This window comes from Gorilla gorilla, chromosome 3, assembly GCF_029281585.2.
Source record: "Gorilla gorilla gorilla isolate KB3781 chromosome 3, NHGRI_mGorGor1-v2.1_pri, whole genome shotgun sequence".
NCBI lineage: Eukaryota > Metazoa > Chordata > Mammalia > Primates > Hominidae > Gorilla > Gorilla gorilla.
Window position 1 is genome coordinate 96,661,103 of NC_073227.2, and position 23,398 is coordinate 96,684,500.

Genomic DNA, 23,398 nt, shown 5'->3' on the forward strand with positions numbered 1-23,398 from the left:
TCTTTTTGAGACAGAGTCTTGCTCTGTCACCCAGGCTGGAGTGCAGTGGCACGATGTCGGCTCACTGCAACCTCCACCTCCCATGTTCAAGCAATTCTCCCACCTCAGCCTCCTGAGTAGCTGGGATTACAGGCGTGTGGTGTGGCACCATGCCCAACTAATTTTTGTATTTTTAGTAGAGATGGGGTTTCACCATGTTGGCCAGGCTGGTCTTGAACTCCTGGCCTCAAGTGATCCACCCACCTCAGCCTCCCAAAGTGCTGGGATTACAGGCGTGAGCCACCACGCCTGGCCCAAGTTCTATTTTGATTGCGTACAGATGACTTATGATGTACGTTTTATTTAGATTCCTGGATTCTTCAACTGACTCAAGCTCCTAGGTTGATGAACCACCCTACCTTCCACAGAAACCTGAGACTGGGGATCTTACAGAACTGATCTGTATTCTTCTAGAACCAGTCTGCAGGTATGTTTTCCTTGGGAAATTCTGAGGTACCTCGGGACTGATTCAAATAAACATACTGGGCTGGTACAATCTCAGAAACACAATAAGGAGAACCATTCATGTTGAACAGTACTGTACTACCTGAATTGCTGTTAGCTGCTTATTAACTTCACATGCTCTCAGTGTCTGTTTTCTCAATCACACTCTTTCAAGTCTCTGGATGTTGTAATCCTAGCTCTGTGATCTACTAGCTGTGCCACCTTAAGAACAATATTTAACCTCTGTATGACTATACGAGGGAGATAAAAAGTATACAGCTTAAAAGGTAAAAGAGTGTATACCTCAAAAGAATAAGAGTTAACTGAGATAACTCACGTGCAGGTCTTCCTACATAGTAACTGCAGCCTTCCTACGTAGTAACTGCCTCAACACATACAAGGTACCAGATAATTGGATAGCAATAACATGAATAACAATACTATCTGGCAGGGCACAGTGGCTCACGCCTGTAATCTCAACACTTTGGGAAGCCAAGGTGGGCAGATCACTTGAGCCCAGGAGTTAGAGACCAGCCTGGTCAACAGAGTGAGACTCTGTCTTTACAAAAAATGAAAAAATTAGCCGGGCATGGTGGTACTTGCCTGTAGTCCCAGCTACGTGGAAGGGTGAGGTGGGAGGATCCCTTGAGCCCAAGAGTTCAAGGCTGTAATGAGCCATGATCACCACTGCACTCCAGCCTGGGTGACAGAGCAAGACTCCATCTCAAAAAAACAAAAACCAAAAAAAGCACCCCAAAATCCCAATACTATCTTTATAACTTAAGCAGTGTATGTAAACTAACTCATTTTCCCATAATAAAGAGCAATATTAAGTTTCATATAGGCCCACTAACAAAAGAAAGTGGGTTTAATCTGCATTGACTAAACACAGGGACTATTATAATGTAATACGGAATTAAGCTACTTACGATCACATTTCACCCATACATAATACCATCTAGCAGGGAGGCAATATGGAAGATGCACAGAACTTGGAATCAGGAAACTTAATTCTGTCATCGGTTAACTGTGAGAGCATGGGCAGACCTTTTCATATCTCTGAGTCTCAATTTCCATCCTTACTAAATGAAATTACAGTTGTGTTTTTCAAACCCTTCTTAAGCAGTGGAAATGTTTCTTTAAATCTTCTAAGCGCCACACACCCTCCTCTCTGCCCCAGAGACACCTCTATGGAACACAGAGGGCTCCACCGAACATAGTCTAAAAACCACAAAGATAAAGCTCTTGCAGCTTTTATATTGTAGGCCTACGATATATTTATATTCTGGCCTAGGCATCCATCAAGTTCAAGGCTTCAGGTTTTCTAAAATAAATCAGATATAGATACAGATAAAATAGTGTTATCAGTTGTATATGTTCACAATTCTTAAATATAACTAGAAGTAAAACAAAAGTTACCTTAACTTCTGGATATTCTTATTTTCACTTATTCTATTAATATCTGAAAAAACAAAATATTTAAAATCTGCTCATTTATACATATTTCATTAACTGAAATTTATTATTTCAAAAGTTCAATTTACAAATTCATGTTCATCACTTAAGACCTTGACAATATGTAAAACACACATATAACAATGGCAACAAGAAGTGTTATTTTTTCCTTTTATGTGAAAGTACATTTTAATAGCCTAGAGCAGGCCAGGCATGGTGGCTAATACCTGTAATCCCAACACTTTGGGAGGCTGAGGTAGGAAGACTGCTTGAGGCCAGGAGTTTGAGATCAGCCTAGGCCACATAGTAAGACCTTGCCTCTACAAAAAATTTTTAAAAAAATAGCCTATAGTGGCCGGGCATGGTGGCTCATGACTGTTATCCCAGTATTTTGGGAAGCTGAGGTGGGCGCATCACTTGAGGCCAGGAATTCGAGACCAACATGGGGAAACCCCGTCTCTACTAAAAATATAAAAATTAGCTGGGCATGGTGGCATGTGCCTGTAATCCCAGCTACTTGGGAGGCTGAGGCAGGAGAATTGCTTGAACATGGGAGGCAGATATTGCAGTGAGCCAAGATCATGCCACTACACTCCAGCCTGGGTGACAGAACGAGACTCCATCTCAAAGAAAAGAAAAAAACAGCCTATAGCACTTATCTAAATCATGTTTTTACAACAAAGTGTGTTTAATTATATGCTGTCTATTGGCCCAATTTTAATTTTACTGGCACAGATCTCATTGGCACTATCAAGATAATGTAGCAAGTAAACCTACAGGCACATATGACCTAATATCAATATTCTCAGACCTGACCTTTCTCCAGGTACAGTCCAAACTGACTTAAATAGACCAGCTAAATATCTTCTGACCATTTTAACTGCTCTTCACTGTTTGGAAATGCTCTTGACCAGGCAACATCACTTGTGCTTGGTTAGAGAAGTAATTGGGTAGAGAAACTTCTGTCTGGTGAGTCAAAACAGGTCTATATATTTTAAGCACGTATACCGAAATGATAAACAACCAAGATTTTTGGAATATCTTGGTGGAATGTAAGCAGTTTTTCCACATTTAAAAAAATGAATGAGCCTGTAATCCCAGCACTTTGGGAGGCCAAGGAGGGATAATTGCTTGAGCTCAGGAGTTTGAGACCAGCCTGGACAATATAGTGAGATCCTGTCTCTACAAAAAATTTTAAAAATTAGCTGGGTATGGTGGTCCATACCTGTAGTCCCAGCTCCTCAGGAGGCCGAGGTGGGAGTATAACCTCAGCCCAGGAGGTTGAGGCTGCAGTGAGCCATGATCACACCACTGCACTCCAGCTTGGGCAACAGAGTGAGACCTTGTCTCTAAAAAAAAAAAAAAAAGGAAAAGAAAAAAATGAATATCTTCTATGTGCAGAATTCAGACTAATGAATGGAAGTAAAGAGAGACAGAGTTCAGTTCAAGGTGGAGATGGATTTTCTAAAGACTAGAGCACCCTGAATATATATGTGGAGGGCTTCCTTGAGAGGTGTTGAAGATAAGAATGGGTGAGCACTTGTTGAAATGGCAACTGCCACTGGTATTCTTTCTTGGATAGAGTGTTGGACTAGAAAAATCTCTAAAATCTTCTCCAGTTTGGACATTCTATGATTTCCCATGGAAAACATCCAACAAAAAGCTGACCTAAAATATGATGACTTCTCACAGATGATATCAGTCAACAGCAAAGCCAGATAGGAACAATTCTACTGCTTCCAGCAAGTTTCATGCTATTTTGTTAAAAATGTTTGGCTCTAGATAAATTAGAATAAAGTTTTTACTTTTCTTTTTTCTTTCTTTTTTTTGAGACAGGATCTCACTTTGTCACCCAGGTGGCTGTGCAGTGGCGGCTCAAGCGATCCTTCCACCTCAGTCCCCCAAGTAGCTGGGACTACAGCTGTACACCACCATGCCTGGCTAATTTTTGTATTTTTAGTAGAGACGGGGTTTTGCCATGTTGTGCAGGCTGGTCTTGGACTCCTGAACTCCAGGGATCTGTCTGTCCCAGCCTCCCAAAGTGCTAGGACAGGGATAAGCCACCATTCCCAGCTAAGTTTTTTTCCTTTAACATTTCTGCATATATGTTTACAGTCGTATTAAATTCATCTTATCCCAAATCTGCTCTTTTCACCTCCTCACTAAACCTTCTTTCTTGGGTGTTTCAAATATCTTCATCAATTCAAATTCCATATCCAATTAATCACCATATTCTGTTAAGTTTAAAATCAAGACCAATCAAGTTTCCACCCTCATGAATTTATTCCAATGGGGAAAGAAAGGCATTAAGGGGGAAAAAAATCACAAATATAATTTTGGAGAGTTGTCAAGTACAATAAAGAAAATAACAAAGGATAGTGGTATAAAGAGAGATGGAGTTGAGACTCCTGATATGGTTTGGCTGTGTCCCCACCCAAATCTCAACTTGAACAGTATCTCCCAGAATTCCCATGTGGTTGGGAGGGACCCAGGATAAGGTAATTGAATCATGGAGGCCGGTCTTTCCCGTGCTATTCTTGTGACAGTGAATAAGTTTCATGAGATCCGATGGGGTTGTAAGGGTTTTCCGCTTTTGCTTCTTCATTTTCTCTTGCTGCTGCCAAGTAAGAAGTGCCTTTCGCCTCCGCCATGATTCTGAAACCTCCCCAGCCATGTGGAACTGTAAGTCCAATTAAACCTCTTTTTCTTCTTCTCAGTATGTCTTTAACAGCAGCGTGAAAACAGACTAATACAGTAAATTGGTACCAGTAGTGTGGGGCATTGCTGAAAAGATACCAGAAAATGTGGACGCGACTTTGCAACTGGGTAACAGGCAGAGGTTGGAACAGTTTGGAGGGCTCAGATGAAGACAGGAAAATGTGAACTTCCTAGAGAATTGTTGAATGGCTTTGCCCAAGATGCCAATAACAATATGGACAATAAGGTCCAGGCTGAGGTGGTCTCAGATGGAGATGAAGAACTTGTTGGGAACTAGAGTAAAGTTCTTGCTATGTAAGAACTTTAAGCATAGTAAACTCTTGCTATGCTTTAGCAAAGAGACTGGTAGCATTTTGCCCCTTCTCTAAAGATCTGTGGAACTTTGATCTTGAGAGAGATGATTTAGGGTATCTGGTAGGATAAATTTCTAAGCAGCAAACCATTAGAGAGGTGACCCGGGTACTGTTAAAGCCATTCAGTTTTATAAGGGAAGCAGAGCATAAAAGTTTGGAAAATTTGCAGCCTGACTATAGAAAAGGAAAATCCATTTTCTGGGGAGAAATTCAAGCCGGCTGCAGAAATTTGCATAAGTAGCAAGGAGTCTGTGGGCAGCAAGCCATCCAGGTGCCGAGGCAAGAGACCGAGGGCATGAGCTGTTCCAGTATAATAAAATATATAAAATAATAAGAATAGTTATACTAGATGTAGATCTTAGATATGATTATATATGAATATCATTAATCATTAGCTTGTAGCAATTATTCTTTATTCCAATATTATAATAATCCTCACTCTACAATCATAACCTAGGAAAAACCAGGCCATACAGAGATAGGAGCTGAGGGGACATAGTGAGAAGTGACCAGAAGATGAGTGCAAGCCTTCTGTTATGCCCGGACAGGGCCACCAAAGGGCTCCTTGGTCTAACGGTAATGCCAGTGTCTGGGAAGACGCCCATTGCCAAGTGGACTGTGGTCTAGTGGTAGCGTCAGTGTCAAGGAAAAATACCCGCTACTTAGCAGACCGGGAAAGGGAGTCTCAATTTCCCCGGGGAGTTTAGAGAAGACTCTACTCCTCCACCTCTTGTGGAGGGCCTGACAGGCCCGCCTGCAGTTATCCAGAGGCCTAACCGTCTACCTGTGATGCTGTCCTTCAGTGGTCATGCTCCTAGTCCGCCTTCATCTTCCATCCTGTTCACCTGGCTCTGCCTTTTAGATAGCAGTAGCAAATTAGTGAAAGTACTAAAAGTCTCTGATAAGCAGAAATAATGGTGTAAGCTGTCTCTCTCTCTCTCCTCTCTCTCTCTGCCTTGGCTGCCAGGCAGGGAACGGCCCCTTGTCCAGTGGACATGGGACCCACGTGACCTTACCTATCATTGGAGATGGCTCACACTCCTTACCCTGCCCCTTTTCTTGTATCCAATAAATATCAGCGCAGCCTGGCATTTGGGGCCACTACCGGTCTCCGCATCTTGGTGGTAGTGGTCCCCTGGGCCCAGCTGTCTTTTATCTCTTTGTTTTGTGTCTTTATTTCTACACTGTCTCATCTCCGCACATGGGGAGAAAACCCACCGACCCTGTGGGGCTGGACCCTACAGAGTCTAATGTTAATCCCCAAGACCATGGGAAAATGTCTCCAGGCCATGTCAGAGACCTTCATGGCAGCCCACCCCAACACAGGCCCAGAGGCCCAGGAGAAAAAAGTGGTTTCGTGGGCTGAGCCCAGGGTCCCTGTGCTGTGTGCAGCCTAGGGACTTCGTGCCCCGTGTCCCAGCTGCTCCAGTCATGGCTGAAAGGGGCCAATGTGCAGCTCAGGCTGTGGCTTCAGAGACTGGAAACTCCAAGCCTTGGCAGCTTCCATGTGGTGTTAAGCCTGAAGGTGCATAGGCCTCAAGAATTGAGGTTTGGGAACCTCTGCCTAGATTTCAGATGTATGGAAATGCCTGGATGCCCAGGCAAAAGTTTCCTGTAGGGATGGGACCGTTATGGAGAACCTCTGCTAGTGCAGTGCTGAAGGGAAATGTGGGGTTGGAACCCCCACACAGAGTCCCTACTGGGGCACTGCCTAATGGAGTTGTTAAGAAGAGGGCCACCATCCTCCAGACCCCAGAATGGTAGATCCACCAACACCTTGCACCGTGCACCTGAAAAGCTACAGACACTCAACACCAGCCCATGAAAGCATCTGGGAGAGAGGCTGTATCCTGCAAAGCCACAGGGGTTGGAGCTGCCCAAGACTATGGGAACCCATCTCTCGCATCAGTGTGACCTTGATGTGAGACCTGGAGTCAAAGGAGATCATTTTGTAGCTTTAAAATTTGACTGCGCTGCTGGATTCTGGATTTGCATGGGCCCTGTAACTCCTTTGTTTTGGCCAATTTCTCCTATTTAGAATGGCTGTATGTACCCAATACCTGTACCCTCATTGTATCTAGGAAGTAACTAGCTTCCTTTGGATTTTACAGGCTCATAGCCAGAAGGGACTTGGCTCGTCTCACATGAGACTTTGGACTGAAGACTTTTGCGTTAATGCTGAAATGAGTTAAGACTTTGGGGGACTACTGGTAAGGCATGATTGGTTTTGAAATGTAAGGAAATGAGATTTGGAGGGGCCAGGGGTGGAATGATATGGTTTGCCTGTGTCCCCACCCAAATCTCAACTTGAACTGTATATCCCAGAATTCCCATGTGTCATGGGAGGGACCCAGGGAGAGGTAATTTTCTCTTGCTGCTGCCATGTAAGAAGTGCCTTTTGCCTCCCACCATGATTGAGGCCTTCCCAGCCATGTGGAACTGTAAGTCCAATTAAACCTCTTTTTCTTCCCACTCTCGGGTATGTCTTAGCAGCGTGAAAACAGACTAACACAGCTCCTCTAGTTAGGGTAGGTGAGGGGAGGCCTTTCTAAGGAGGTGGCATTGAACTGAATGACAGAAAGGGGTCAGCCTCACAGTGGCCAGGGGTAACTTCTTAAAAGAAATGCCATCACAAAGGCCCAAAAATGAGAAGAGCTCAGTGTTCACTGACTCCCAACGAAGAAGGCTAATGAGGCTGCAGGGTAGCTAAGTGGGGATGAGAGGGCTTCTAATGGAGGCCAACTATGTGTCATGCCAAAAGGAACACTGTGCTTATCACTTCCTTTCCTACGCTATCCTGAGAAGATGTCAGTGAGGTTGGCGGAGGTAAAGCTCATGGGGCCTTGAAAAGGTCACATACTGAAGACTTTGGGGCTTATTCTAAATGCAACGCAAAGCACTGGAGGATTTTAATCAAGGGCATATGATCCTCCAGCGGCTGAGTAGAGAATACACTGGAGAAGCTGGGGCTAGCTATAAAGCCATTGGAGCAGTCCAACAAAGGGACTAAAACCCAACTCTGAAGTAGGCCAGTCATTAAAAGTAGATGGTGCTAGGGTTGGGAATGGGGATTGACTACAGAAGGGTACAAGGGATCATTTTTGGATGACGAAAATGTTCTAAAACTGAATTGTGTGCTGATTGTACAATTCAGTAAGTTTATTAAAAATCACTGGACTGTCCACTTAAAACAGGTGAATTTTATGGTATGTAAATTATACCTTATAAAGCAGTTTGAAAAGAAAGCAGATGTGGGGAGTGTATTAGTCTGTTTTCATGCTGCTGATAAAGACATTCCCAAGACTGGGTAATTTATAAAGAAAAAAGAGGTTTAATGGACTCACAGTTTCACATGGCTGGGGAGGCCTCACGATCATGGAGGAAGAGCAAGGGAAGTCTTATGTGGCGGCAGGCAAGAGAGAGTTTGTGCAGGGGGAGCTCCCCTTTATAAAACTGTCAGATCTTGTGAGGCTTATTCACTATCACGAGAACAGCACAGGAAAGACCTGCCCCCATGATTCAATTACCTTCCACTGGGTCCCTCCCACAACACATGGGAATTGTGGGAGCTACAATCCAAGATGAGATTTGGGTGGGGATACAGCCAAACCATATCAAGGAAAGTGGGAAGTGTAAATTAGCTGCGTGGGTCCCAGAAGTGAATCATTAAACTTGAACACTGAATTTTCCTGTATCCTGAAAACTCCAAAGTGTCTTAATTCCAGATGACTAGCGGTTGCTTTTAGCCATATTTTAACACATGGAAGCACTTCTGCATTCCCTCTTTTCCCCAGGCCTGGACCTCAATCCCCAGGTGTCTGCAACTCTTACTTGATATACACACGATGGATAATCAATAATGATTCTGTTAAGGTAAGGACAAAGCCTTTGCCACTTTTTACCTTTATTCTTTTTAGCCAGAGCAAATAGTGATATATTAATAGGAATACTCTTAAAAAACTGCTTTAAATGCCAGACTACCTCCTTCATATGCAACACTTAAATTTCTTTTCTTACCAAATTCCCTATTCAAATCCTTTCTTTAGGATTTACAGGATTCAGATAAATATACAGTGATCTCCACTACTGTACCCCACTATTGCCCCAGCTGAAGACCTGTAAACTATTCATCAGTACAGCATGCTATGTGATTTATGAGCACGCTCATATGTATTAGTTCCCTACAGTTTCCATAACAAATTATCAAAACTCGGTAGCTTAAAACAATAGCAACTTATTCTTTCATAATTCTGGAGGCCTGGAATCCAAAATCAGTCTCATGGGGAAGAAAGCATGGTGTTGGCAGGGCTCCCTCCCTCCCTCTGGAGGCTCTGCAAGAGAATCAGTTCCTTGCCTCTTCTAGCTCTGCTGGTTGCCAGGCATTTGGTGACTTGTGGCCACATCACTCCAATATCTGCCTCTGTGGTCATATTGCCTTCTCTTCGGCCTATATCAAATCTGCTTCTCTCTCTCTTAGGACCTTTGCGTTTGCATTTAGGACCCACCTAGATAATTCACGATAATCTCTCCATTTCAAGCTACTTAACCACGTATGCAAAGGCACTTTTCCCTTATAAGGTAACATTTACAGGTTTCAGGGATTAGGACCTGACATATTTGAGTGGCCGCTGCTCAGCCTACCATATAATTTGGGGCCATCTAGCTGGGGGACGGGTGGATCACAAGAGGCCCTGTTTAATAAACGGTGGAGGTCTAAAGTGGCTCACTCATAACATACTAGATAACACTAAGTCCTCATTGTAAATGCACAACAACAGTAAGGGCTTTGCATACATACAAATAAATTGCTGTCCTCAATTTGTTTTGGGAGTATAATATTAACTCTATGGCATGGAAACCATTTCACCCACAACACAAGTAAGATAACCGCACTAAGATTAAAAGCAATGAGCGCAGTACAGAGATAGGAGGACCACATCTCTCTCAGCACTCCTGCACCCTTACCTGATGAGCTTCCGCACAGAGAAACAGTCCTACCTAGCCTGTCTCTGGGATATGTGGAAGCCCTGGTCCTTCCCCCCACCCCCCCACCCCCCCCCCCCGCTCCACCCGGCCACAACGCCTTAATCTCCTGCTGAGAGAAGCAGCAAGTGCCAGTCAAAAAACCTGGGCAACAGCCGACCTCACTTCTACTTTCCCCTGACGTTGGAGTTCAGCATGAGGCACAAACAAAACCTGCAGCAGCCTGAGTGGGGCCTGGGGCAGAGTGCTGTGGAAAAGGATGGAGACCTTCCAGAACTCATTTTGCTGCTGATTGATGCTGATAATGAGGGAAAGCTCTGACCCCCACATGTGGTTTAAAGACAGGGCTCAAGCTGAAAGGGCCCTTGCGCCGGCGTTTAACACCATTCCGTCTTGGATGCGAGGCTGTCCTCTCTACCACCAAGTCTTCCCCATCTCCTCCCCCTGTTCGCGGCAGCGCGGTAGACACAGAGTCAGCAGTCACGTTGGGGCAGGTTACTCGGTGATTCTCTTCCCCACAAATCAAATCACTTTGCGCAGGTCCAGGTTTCAGCGCCACCGTCCCCAGGGGTCTTGCAATCCCCGAAAACAACAGCAGCTCATTCCAGTAAAGAAACAATTTATTGGGCATCTTCTATGTGCAGAACAAACACGAGGCACTGGAAGATTCCAGAAATGAACACGAGTCGCTCCGGGTCCTCAGAAGAACCCCACTCCCACCCCACCATCCTCGTCTCCCGGGCCGCGCCCCGCTTGTACCTGCAACCAACACCTAATCCTAAGACACCGGCCGCATCTCCGCGGGGCGCCGGCGGGCGCAGTGGCCCCACCTACGTCGACCTGGCGGCTGGGACGGGGCGGCTCCCCACTCTCCGCCCCTAGGCCCCGCGGAGGCTGCGGGGCGGCTCCTCCTCCTCGGCTGCGGCGCCGGAAGCTGCCCGCGCCCGTCACTCCTCGCGGCTGTGGCGCTCGGGGCGCTGCCCAGTCCGCGCGAGCCGCGTGGGTGACGGTTAGGACGCTCTGCGAGGCTTCGTAGTGGGGGGAGGGGAGGAGGGGGGTGCTCAGCAGCTGCCCGGCGGGGACCCCTCCCGCGCCTGCGACTCCGCCCGCCGGACGCCGTCGTCGGGGCATCCGAGCGTCGAAGTCCCCACCACCGCCCGGGCGCCCTAAGGAGTGGGGGTGTACGCAGCCCGGAGTCAAATCATGGAGCCCTGCCCCAGAAACTACCCTGGGTTCGGACCTGCACCCGGCGCCCTCTGCCGCTTCTCCCACAGCCTCGTAACTGGTCTCCGGCCCTACTCTTGCCCCCACCCGAGCGCCTTGGGCCACTCTCGTAGCTGTCCCCACCGTGGTCTTCCCAGATAACTCACTGACCCGCACCAGTCTGAGCTCTTACCTGCCTAAGAGTCAAGCCCAATCTGGAGTTGCCCGCCGGGCCTCCTACTCTGACACCCCCACCCGGCCCCACCTCACCCCCACCTCTCATTCCCACTCCTGGCATTCCCATTTGACCATTTCAAGTTAACGGAATTCACATTTTGCAGCTCTGTTTTCTCTGTCCCCGAATGTTTTTCAAGTTCAAACGTGTTCTCAGCATAGCTGACCCTTCTGCCTCTGGAGACTTGTTCCCTCCGCTGTGCTGCAGTTACCCTCTGTCGTTATCTCTAATATAGAATTTATCAGATTTTTGCTGCCCAAATTATCGATCAAATGGAACGCGTCCAGAAAGGCCAGTGTCTGATAGATGCAGCCTGAGGCATTTAATTCTACTAGCAATCACATTGTGCAGACACCTACAGCAAATAACTTTTTATGTATAAGTTGATTAGAAATATTAGTAAGTCTTACATTAAATAATGTAGCTACAAATTTTAATAAAAATAGATTAAATGCCATTAAAGATTGTTTATCGTATCTTTGTAGTTAATCCATTTATTGGCTTATAGAGATCTATGATTAGCTATAGAATCGAGCATTTTTAACAGGAAGTGAAACCATAAGTATTACACAGAAAGGTAAATAATTTAGGTTTTGTGGTTGGACAAAAAGCAATTTCTAATTTTTTCTTTTTTCTATCAAAACATGAGTGTTCCAATGACATAAAAATATTTTCCATACCTAATACATGGTTTCCATTGGTGTCTCATTTTGTGCTTGTACCCTGGACACACACAAAAAGGTTTTTTTTCTTTTCAACTTCTTTAATTAAAAGATGTGTGTTAATTAGTGTAGCATGAAATTATCTACACCCACATATATGTACGAAAAGTTTTGTGCCCCTGATTTTACTATAAAATTCATCACATTTTGAAGTGTCCTGCGGTTTTACAACATTTTTTAAATAATGTATTAAAAACAGCTTCTTAGCTTTTTAAATAAAGAATTAAAAGATCGAGAAAGGGATCCAAAGTCCTTTTCCATTCATTCATTCATTCCATCCATATTTATAGGGCACCTACAACATGCTATGTGTAGGTTGTGAAAATAAAGCTGGGAACAAATACAGTCCCTACCCTAGTAGTGCTTACATTCTTGTAGAGGAAGATGAGCAATGCACAAATAGACAAGTTCAAATATGCCAGATGGGGATACGTGTTGTGGAGACAGAGGTAGGAGGTTAGGGAGTGTGGGGTTGCTGTTTCATAGTGAGGTCTTGAAAAGGCCTCATTGATAATTGACATTCAAAAGAGACTTGTAGGGCTGGGGGAAGGGATCTGTGTGGTTATTGTGGGACAGAGCTTTTCAGGCATTTGGTTGGTGTGTTTGAAAAAACCCAGAGGCTAGTGAGGACTGAGCAGAGTGGATGAACAAGCAGAGTTTGGGGCGTTGTGGTCATTTAGGGCCCAAGTCACCAAGAGCTCTTTAGTAAGAGTCCATGCATAGGTCCAAGGTTGTTGTGTCTCCCTTCACTGGTTCTTACTCTGCACTAGACCCTGTGCTGGGTACTGGGGAGATGCAAAGAAGCTCCAGTTTCTGCCCTCAAGGAACCTGTGTCCCTCCTAATGTCAATCCAAATGGTGGCTGGGGTTTGTGAGGATGCAGTTAAGACTCAGGAACATGGAACCTAGGCCTGATCTGAGCTTTGGCACTAGCTTGGGCAAGCCATTTGAACTTTCAAAGCGTTAGTATTTTCATCTGCAAAATGTGAGATGTAGAAATATCAGAAGGGGCTTTTCTAACTGAAGAAAAAAGAAACAAGAAAAAGCCCTATGATTTTATAAAATCAAAGCATAGAACTTTATCTTAATACAAAAACTTTTGTTAAAATTGTGTCAGAAAAGTACTTCAGACATAATATACATAATGCATATACAGGGTCACTTAAAATTTAATTCACAATTTACTAAGTTCAAAAAAAGTCTTGGTTCAGGCAACACAACGAGCTTTGTAAACAGGTGGTACTTAGGAAAAAAACACATATTTTAATTTAGCATATGGTATAGATTATATGAAATTACTTTAACCATTGTGTTTCCTTTATGATTTAGACCTTGAAACTTTTCTTTGGCCAAAGATCTTCAAAACTAAATACAGTGTTAAAGCAGAGTTACAGAGCAGCCTGGATTAGGGGGATAGATATTTTCCTTTCCTGACTATGGTTTAAAACTTTCTGTTGTACATTTTATTGGGCAACTACTTTTCCCCAGTGCCCAGTACAGAGCTGGACATATAGAAGTCATCAATATATATTGTGGTGGAGGGGATAAGTGGCAAGTCATCTCTAATACATAGTATTAGTATGCAAGTACATAGAGCATAAAATATTAAAAGACCATGTAGTTAATGTTCTGACATTCTTCTCTCCACCAGCGACACAAGGAGAGAAATATATCTAATTAGAAAGCTTGAGTTCAATAAACAAATATTTATTGAGCACCAACTGTGTATCAGGAACATCAGTGAACAAAACGGACCCAAACCCTGCCCTCATGGAACTTACGTTTCAGTGGTGGGGGACAGATCATAAATAATCACCGTGACAGAATTAATGCACTAGAAGGTGGTAAATGCCATGGGGACAAAGGAAGCAGGGAAGGAGAAGAGGAAGTGTGGGATGGATTGTGACTGAGTCCAAACTTGTTCTTCTTGCCACATCACGTCAATAAGTCAAGAGACAAGGAGGTGGAGGAAGGAAAGCGACTTTATTTTGGGGAGCCAGGAAACCAAGAAGAAGCAGACCAATGTTCTAAAGAACCATCTTAGAATTATGCGAGCTTTGCCTTGTCTTTTATGTTTAAGTGACAGGGAACCGCAGACATCTGGGCACCAACAAGGGTCCAGGGGAAGTCTGTGAAACTTCTTTGTCCTTGGGTAACGTTCTCTCATGTAACGATAGCCAAACCTCCTTGTTCCTGTAAATCTTTAACAAAACATAGTTGTTTATATACTTCTTCTTTAATCCTAGGGTTAGTTTCCAAGACTACATGATTGCAGTTTTTGCATTGTATCTTAGTGCTCTAAAATTATCCTAACCGATGTGCAGGAATGGGTATCCCCTTAAATAAAAAATGGAGTTAGTTATGTTAGTTCTTTTACTGTTTCGCTGTTGCAGTATGGAAATAGAGCAGAGAAGAGCCCCTCCAGGTGTGAGCAGAACCTTGAAGGAGACAGGGAGCAGCCATGTGACTCTCAGAGGAACAGCATTTCCAGGAGGAATTGTGATTGTATTTCTGGGAACACATCTTGGCAGGGTAAGTAATTTCTAATTTGGGACTACTTTTGAATTAGTTTTAAAAGGAGACTTTTCATATGCCATCTTAATTTAAAGAGTAGAAATGTTTGTATTATTTGGAGCTGATTGAGGTTTTAAAAATCAACTTTTTTGAGTTATACTTCATTTCCAATACAATTTTTTTTTTTTTGAGACTGAGTCTCGCTCTGTTGCCCAGGCTGGAGTGCAGTGGCGCGATCTGGGCTCACTGCAAGCTCCGCCTCCCGTGTTCATGCCATTCTCCTGCCTCAGTTTCCCGAGTAGCTGGGACTACGGGTGCCCGCCACCATGCCTGGCTAATTTTTTTTTTTTTTTTTTTTTTTACTTTTATTAGAGACAGGGTTTCACCATATTAGCCAGGATGGTCTCAATCTCCTGACCTCGTGATCTGCCCGCCTCAGCCTCCCAAAGTGCTGGGATTACAGGCATGAGCCACTGCGCCCGGCCAATTCATTCATTTTAAGTGTGCTTTTTGTGTGTGGAAGTCATAAAAATCAAAGTTTTTTTCTTGTCGATATGATGACAAAATAGTTAATAGAATGCTAAAGATCAACAATCTTGGCCGGGTCTAGTGGCTCACACCTGTAATCCCAACACTTTGGGAGGCTGAAGCGGGAGGATTGCTTGAGGCTAGGAGTTTGAGACCAGCTCAGGCAACATAGAGAGACTCTGTCTCTATTTTCTTTTAAAAATAAAAATTTAAAAGAAGAATAACAGGCTGGGCGCAGTGCCTCACGCCTGTAATCCCAGCACTTTGGGAGGCTGAGGCAGGTGGATCACTTGAGGTCAGGAGTTCAAGACCAGCCTGGCCAACATGGTGAAACCCCACCTCTACCAAAAATACAAAAAATAAGCTGGGCATGGTGGCGTGTGCCTGTAATCCCAGTTACTCAGGCAGGAGAATCGCTTGAACCCAGTAGGTGGAGGTTGCAGTGAGCCAAAATTGCGCCACTGCACTCCAGCTTGGGTGTCAGAGTGAGACTCTGTCTCAAAATAAATAAATAATAACAATCTTTAATTAAATCATTTATATTGTTATCACAATGGTATAGTTTACAATCCTAGATAAAACCACCAAATGCCTTTTTAGATATGGGCTTAGAAAATGGAAGTAGTGTAAGATAAACCATTTATTTTCTATGAAGGGAAAATATTCAAATTGGCAGCATATAAATTTTGATTCACAGATTGTTTTGGAATGCTTAAATAAAGATAACATTAGCAGAGGTATAAACATGATGGAAACCTTCAATAGCAAACAAAATACATGTTTTATAACAAGAAAATCAATGAGTAAACAACCAAAAAATAAACAGATGAATAAAGCAAGAAAACATATGTAAGTTCTTTCTTTGTGTTGTATTAGTGTGTAATTATTTTTACTGTCCTGTCTATAATTCATTGGGCTTTTTGAATATGTAGTTTGTTTCTTTCAAAGGTCCGAAAAACCCTCAATTTTATGTATATATAAATTGAGAGAGAGAGAGACAGAGGTGAGGGTATTTATTACAGAGTGGGGAGAGAGAGAAAAAGACACAGAGAGAGAGACAGAGACAGAGAGATGGGGAAGGGGGATTTATTATAGGAACTGGCTCACACAATTTTGGAGACTAAATTCCATGACATGCCCTCTACAAGCTGATGACCCAGGAAAGCTGGTGTTGTAATTTAGTTTAAATTTAAAGGCCTGAGAACCAGGGGAGACACTGTCCCAGGGCAGGAGAAGATGATATCCCAGCCTGAGAGAGAATTTAAGTGTGCTTTTAAGTGATGAGTTTTGAGAAATGTGTATACCCAGTAACGAAACACTTCAGTCAAGATTTCTGTCTCCCCAGAAAGTTCCTTGTGTTCCTTGGCAGTCATTCTCTCCCGCAACACTGATATGGGTTTTTACAAATACAAGTCTTTTTTTTTTTTGATTGACAAACTCTTTTACAGACTGATGAAAAAAGGGGATAGAAGTAGCAGATGGAAGTCAGATAGCTAATAAAGGGAGATTGCCTGTTCTCCTCTAGGCCTTGTTTCTGTCTTTGAGATCATTGTCATTAGCATCTTTGAAGCCAACTAATCCTTTATCATAACCATCTTTTGTTTAAGATCTCAGTACCATTGTTTTTGCTGAGATATATTCTTTCTTTCTTTTTTTTGACAGAGTTTCACTCTTGTCACCCAGGCTGGAGTGCAATGGCAGCATTTTGGCTCACTGCAACCTCTGCCTCCCAGGTTCAAGTGATTCTCCTGCCTCAGCCTCCCGAAGTAGCTGGGATTACAGGCGCCCGCCACCATATTCTTATTAAGATCTTTTACTTCTATTTAGGAAGAAATAGTGTAAGTTTGTGGATATATTTCTACCAGTTTTTAAATAATAATCTACTACAGTGACTTCTATAACAGTTGTGACTTCCGTCAGGGATCTAATATCAAGTATGTGCCATCAGATATTATTATTATTTGGATCTTTATGCATCTGGCAGTTTTCTGACTTTTCACTACAACCATGCTTACCATGATTAAGTGATGAATAATGATCTAATTAATCATAGTGTCATGTTTTACATTTCTTTACCTTTTATAAGCACTTTTTAAACTTACTGTGGTAAAATATACATAGGATAAAATTTATCTTTTTAACTATTTTCAATCATACAATTCCATGGCATTCACATAGGCATATTGTTATGTAACCATTACCACCATCCATCTCCAGAACTTTTTCATTTTTCCAGACTGAAACTCTGTACCCATTAAACACTAACTCCTTATTGCCTCATCTCTCATCCCCTGAAAGCACCATACTACTTTCGCTTTCTGTCAGTTTGACTACTCTAGGTATCTCATATAAATGGAATCATACAATATTCGTCCTTTTGTGTCTGGCTTATTTAACATAGTGTCTTCAGGGTTCATCTATGTTGCAGCATATATCAGAATTTCATTCATTTTTTTAAATAAAAAAGGATTTAGATCACAGATTTCATTCATTTTTAAGTCTGGAAAGTATTTCATTGCATGTATATTCTACATTTGGGCTATCTATTCATTTGTCCATGAAGTCCTTCAGTTGTTTAAAAACTAATTTTATTGAGCTATAATTTCCATTCAATAAACTGTATACATTTAAAGTGTACCATGTAATGAGTTTCGGCATACATATATGCACCTGTGAAACTACTGCTTCAAGCAAGACATGGAGCATTTAGATCATTCCCAAATAATTTGAGTTGATTGTGTTTTGATAGTTCTGCCACCAACTTATGATATTTGGTGAAGCAAATGCTGTAAATTGCATATTCAGCATCTATCCCCACTTCCTCCTTTCTCAAGAACCCCAGTGTTGAACACAACATTCTACAGAGCCCTGTGCTTCAGGGGAAGTTCTAGTAGGTAGATCTTGATTAGTTTAAATCTAATCTTTGTGCTTTCATTCCTCTTCCAAGTGACTGTTTTCAGAGGAAGCATTTAATCTACTTCATGGCATTGAGAAATGAGGGAAGATCAGCTGGGAAAGTTTTCCTCAATCTTTCTTTTCTTTTCTTTTTTTTTTCTTTGAGACAGAGTCTCACTCTGTCACCTAGGCTTGAGTGCAGTGGCGCCATCTCCCTCACTGCAACCTCTGCCTCCCAGGTTCAAGCGATTCTTCTGCTTCAGCCTCTCGAGTAGCTGGGACTACAGGCATGCACCACCCCACCCGGCTAATATTTTTTGTATTTTTAGTAGAGACAGGTTTTCACCATGTTGGCCAGGCTGGTCTCAAACTCCTGACTTCAGGAGTCACCCACTTCATCCTCCCAAAGTGCTGAGATTACAAGTGTGAGCCACCGTGCCCGGTGTTTTTTTGTTTTGTTTCGTTTTAAATCAGCTGACATCACGCTTTGATCCCCAATCTTGAGACACATGAAGACATGATTCTTTTTGCCTGTGAAAGGCTGCCTAGAGAGATTGCACAAACTTTAAAATAAGATTGATTTTTGTCTATTTAGGATTGTTCTGAGGCCTTCTAAGAAAGACTAAATAAACTTCCAAACTTATAATTCAACAATTTATTAGGCCGGGCGTGGTGGCTCACGCCTGTAATCCTAGCACTTTGGGAGGCCGAGGTGGGTGGATTGCCTGAGCTGAGGAGGTCAAGACCAGCCTGGGCTGGTCTCAACCAAAAAGCTTGAGAATTGCCAGACTGGGTGAAACCCCGTCTCTACTAAAATACAAAAAAAAAGTAGTCAGGTGTGGCAGTGTGTGCCTGTAATCCCAGCTACTCGAGAGGCTGTGACAGGAGAATCACTTGAACCCGGGAGGCAGAGGTTGCAGTGAGCTGAGCCGAGATCGCCATTGCACTCCAGCCTGGGTGACAAAGTGAGACTCTGTCTCAAAAAAAAAAACAAAACCCTATTTATTGTCTACAGTTAATTTACTTTACCGATTAGTGAGCCAGAATAGCCAGTAGATGTCGCTCTGATTTCATTTTCAGAGATAACCTACTGACTTTTCAATGTCTTAAATATTCCATCTAGAAGCATTTTTAAAAATCCAATAAGTTGACAATCACATTAAAAGTTTTAGCAAAAAATAAAGAGAAAAACATTAGGGCATACTAAGAAAAATTAAAATCAAGAAATGGGAATTTTCAAAAGATCAACTTAATTTTTCCTTCAGTGCTGTTAACAAATACAATGATGTGTGATTGCTAAAAAGTGAAAACAGTGATTAGGAAGATGACATTTAACAGACTGATTGGTGTAGGGATGCTAAACAAGTGGTAGAGTCAATATGACTGATATATTTTTCTGTTCTGGGGCCATATTCACAATGACAGCAATATGAGCTCAATAACTCACAGTGGGAATTTTTCGTATAGAGACAGAAAATAAAGTTGTAAGCTACGTTGGATCTATTTGTCATGAAGGGATGAATCTGATCAAGAAAGCAGGAGTAATTCTAAGTTAGAGGCAGAAGGAAGGAGAGAAGTAATAGACAGAAAAACACAATGTTTGGTACACATTTTTGGTACTGTGCTAAGCTTCTCTAAACTTTCTCCCAAACCAGGAAAAACCACGAAGGGGTTTCCTTGTGTATTACTCCGAACTCTTTCAGTTGCAAGAAGCAGAAACGCAACCCCAGCTGGTTTAAGGAAAAAATAAACAGGTACCTATGGGGTCATAAAACTGGTAATTGTAGGGGTGGGGTGGCTTTAGGCCTGGCTGCATCTGCTTATGGTGGCCTAAAGCCACCCCACTCCTACGATGACCAGTTTTATGACCCCATAGGACCTTGGAAAGTTAAGGGTCTTCAGGGTCAAAACTGCTTTTGTAATAATACTAAGACATTGTGTACCTTTTCCACTTGCTCTCTCAAAAATGTATAGTGGAATCTTCCAGTGGCTATATGCCATGTGATATTGAACAAATTGAATACAGAAGCAGACGGTAGAATCCAACCATCTTCTACTAACCTGGCCATTAAAGAGAGTTGCAAATATGTGAAACAGTGCCACTCTTCTTGGTAATATTTTTTGTTTGAGACAATGTAATTATTTTTCATAAAAATATTAATGTTACTTTAACATATAAAGATTTATCATTATTTTTAAATGAATACATAAGTATTTAAAAATGTTCTTTTCTATTTTCTAATATAGTAAATACTGATCTATACAAAACACATAAAATTTCTCTGGAGTCTTCAATAATTTTTAAGCATGTAAGGGTTCCTGAAACCAAAAAGCTTGAGAATTGCCAGCTTCAGTAAGGTACAATTGGGCACAAGGCTCAATGGTATCACCAGAACTGTCTCCCCCTTATCATAGACTGCTTTTCTCAGAGCTGGTTTCCTTCTCAGGAGTGTGATATCAAAGATGACTTCCAGCTGGGGCGTGGCAGCTCACACTTGTAATCTCAGCACATTGGGAGGCTGAGGCGGAAGGATCACTTGAGCCCAGGAGTTTGAGACCAGCCTGGGCAACAGAGTGAGACCCTGTCTGTACAAAACAATTTTTAAAATTGGCCAGGCATGGTGACATGCACCTGTAGTCTCAGCTACTTGTGAGGCTGAGGTGGGAGCAGTGCTTGAGCCTGGGAGATTGAGGCTACAGTAGGCCGCCATCACACCCTGCATTCCAGCCTGGGCGACAAAGCTAGACTCTGTCTCAATTTAAAAAAAAAAAAAAAAATGACTTCCAGCAACTCGAAAATTTTATCTACCAACCTAGCAAACCATAGGAGAAAATGCCATTTTTTGACAGCACTAGTAAAATTTCTGGTTATAACATTGGTCACACTTAAGTCTCATGCCCATCCACATATCAATCATTTGAGCCAGCGGTTGGTTGATTCCTGGGTCATTACGTCCACCTTGGAGCCGGGGACAGGGGCAGCCCACCAGCACCACAGGATCGAGGAAGAAGTGGTTCCCTAGAAAGATGATGAATGGGGCATAAAAGAAGTCCTCTATTAGAAAGCCTGAGTCCTATGCTGTTCTCAGTTAGAATCCTAACCTTTCTTTCCACTGTCAGCATCTTGAGACAATAGAGTTGCCTTTCTCTTCTTGGGGAGAAGAGTCTGATTGCATTCTGTAATTAAGAGTTTGCATCCAAATCACATATCCTAACAGAAGTTCTTCTTATGAATTAGCAGTGCTATACCAAAAGAAAGTTGTCTTTTCACCGTAAACTATGCAGAACACCTGACTTAAGCTAGGATTTCATTCCTAAACGTCTGAAGATTTAAATTTCATGCCTGCCTGTGTTGCTTGCAGGATTACTCTGGTCAGATCATTTAACCTTCTGGTGGCCTCTGTGTCCTTACCTCTAAAATCAAGGGCGTGGGAGGATTGTCTCTTGCAGCTTTAACATTCTTGAATCTGATCAACAGAAGATGGAGGAAAAAAGTTCTTCCAAACCTGGTCTATCAGCTGCTATAGTGAAGGTCCACAAAATGAAGTTTTACATTTTTTTTTCAGATTACATATCAATTTCGGTTCTATGTTTGTTTCTTCAATATTTTTGGTGATAATCTAAAATGGAGATTTCATCAGTCTACAAGCACTGGGTTCATATTATCTTTTCCTTATTTCCTTTGCCTTTAGCTTCATTACTTTGTTTTTTTGTTTATTATTTTTTAAATTGACAACTAAAAGTTATATATACTTATGGTGTACCACATGATGTTTTGATATAAGTATACATTGTAAAATGTCTAAATCAAGGAATTAACCTATTACCTCACATACTAATTTTTTTTGTGGTGAGAGCACTTAAAATCTAATCTTAGCAATTTCCAAATATACAATACATTGTTATAACTATCGTCATCATGCTGTACAATAGATCTCTTGAGCTTATGCCTCCTAACTGAAATTTTATATAGCTGTGTTACTTTTAATATTAAATGTGGATTCTGTAAAATCCCAGTTTTTACAAAATGTATCAGGAGTAACATAATAAGAGCCTCATAAATTAATTTTTTCAGAAAGAAAGCTGTTCATTTACCTAGGACTTTTATTTAAAATACATATGTTCTTTGAAATGAAAGAAAAGCTAATGTTTCTCCATTTATTCTAACTTACAAATTAAGCTGTAAAAGAAAACCACAATAGAAATTGCATAAATTACCCTTAAGAATCAGCCAATTTTTACCACATACTTTCATTTGGTGCACCTTAGGTTTCCTTATGTTTCCATTCACATACTACCATTACATAAGGTTTTACTTTTTTTTTTTTTATTGTCTTTGAGCCCTTCAAGTGAAGTTACCATTGAAAATCAAACAATACCTGTCCAGTGTTGTAAATTAAATATCGTGTAGTTTGATATCATATACCTGCCTTTCTGTATCAGCCTTTCATTAATTATAAGTACAAACACCAAAATAATTGTTATCAAGCCCCACAGTAGTTTTTAACTTCAGTTTTCAACTTAATTCTCATTATCCCATACTTTTAAACAGAAAAAAGTTTTAGTACATATATTACCTGGAAGTAATTCTAATCTGTTCCAATAACTAAATAGCTGAGGCTTCTGGGTTAGATATGGTTATCTTCTACTGTTCAAATTTTTAATACAAAATATGAATGTTAAATTTGTACATAACATTATTACAAAATGACACTGGTAACATGAAATCAGAACAACATTCTTTCCCGAGTACCTAGTACTTACCCACAAGGCATTGTAGATTTCTTTTCATTTAAAGAGTGGATAACAATCTTGGAGTAGATAACAATGAAAACCTAGAAAAAAAACCCCACCTCCTGTTTTTATTGAGTCAAACAAGCAGAACTTTGATTGGAAAGTCCCATTTCATATATTACACTTGGTAGTATTTTCTTCTAACGAAAAAAAAAGCCCTTGTGCCACCACCTTGACATGTACTTAAACGTTTACCCAAATCACTTAGGCGTTGCTTCTCAAACTTGGCTGCACAGCAGAATTGCCTGGAGGGTTTTTAAAAACACAAATGCCTATGTCTCACTCCCTGAAATTCTCCTTTAATTGGTACGAGGCGGGGCTATTCTAGGAACTATTTTCTATTCCTTGGCAATTAGCCATCTGTATAGTGTTTTTAACTTTCTACGTGTTATTAACTGTAAGACTGTTTGAATTGTCAGGTCTTTGTGGTGAGCTGAATTCTGCATGGCAGTGCTTACTGTGCAGAAAGGTTGCAATGCCTCACTTCGCCTTAATCCATGTTCCTCTAATTTCCTT

General features: G+C 41.9%; 1 protein-coding gene across 8 annotated transcripts in view; it reads right to left on the reverse strand.

Annotated features, from left to right (window-relative positions):
* Positions 1–11,671, reverse strand: part of CCDC158 (coiled-coil domain containing 158) — a 108,842-nt gene extending 97,171 nt beyond the window's left edge. For 2 of the 8 annotated variants that reach the window (XM_055384540.2, XM_031010577.3), the window contains exons 1-2: positions 10,752–10,959; positions 1,903–1,945 (exon numbers count right to left, since the gene is read on the reverse strand). The gene's annotated coding sequence lies outside the window, so the exon portion shown is untranslated. Of the gene's footprint in view, positions 1–1,902; positions 1,946–10,751; positions 10,960–11,527 lie in introns of those variants that run through there. The other 6 variants (XR_008678990.2, XM_019024965.4, XM_019024964.4 and 3 more) reach the window with 6 other exon arrangements.
* Between the last annotated feature and the right edge of the window lie 11,727 nt (positions 11,672–23,398).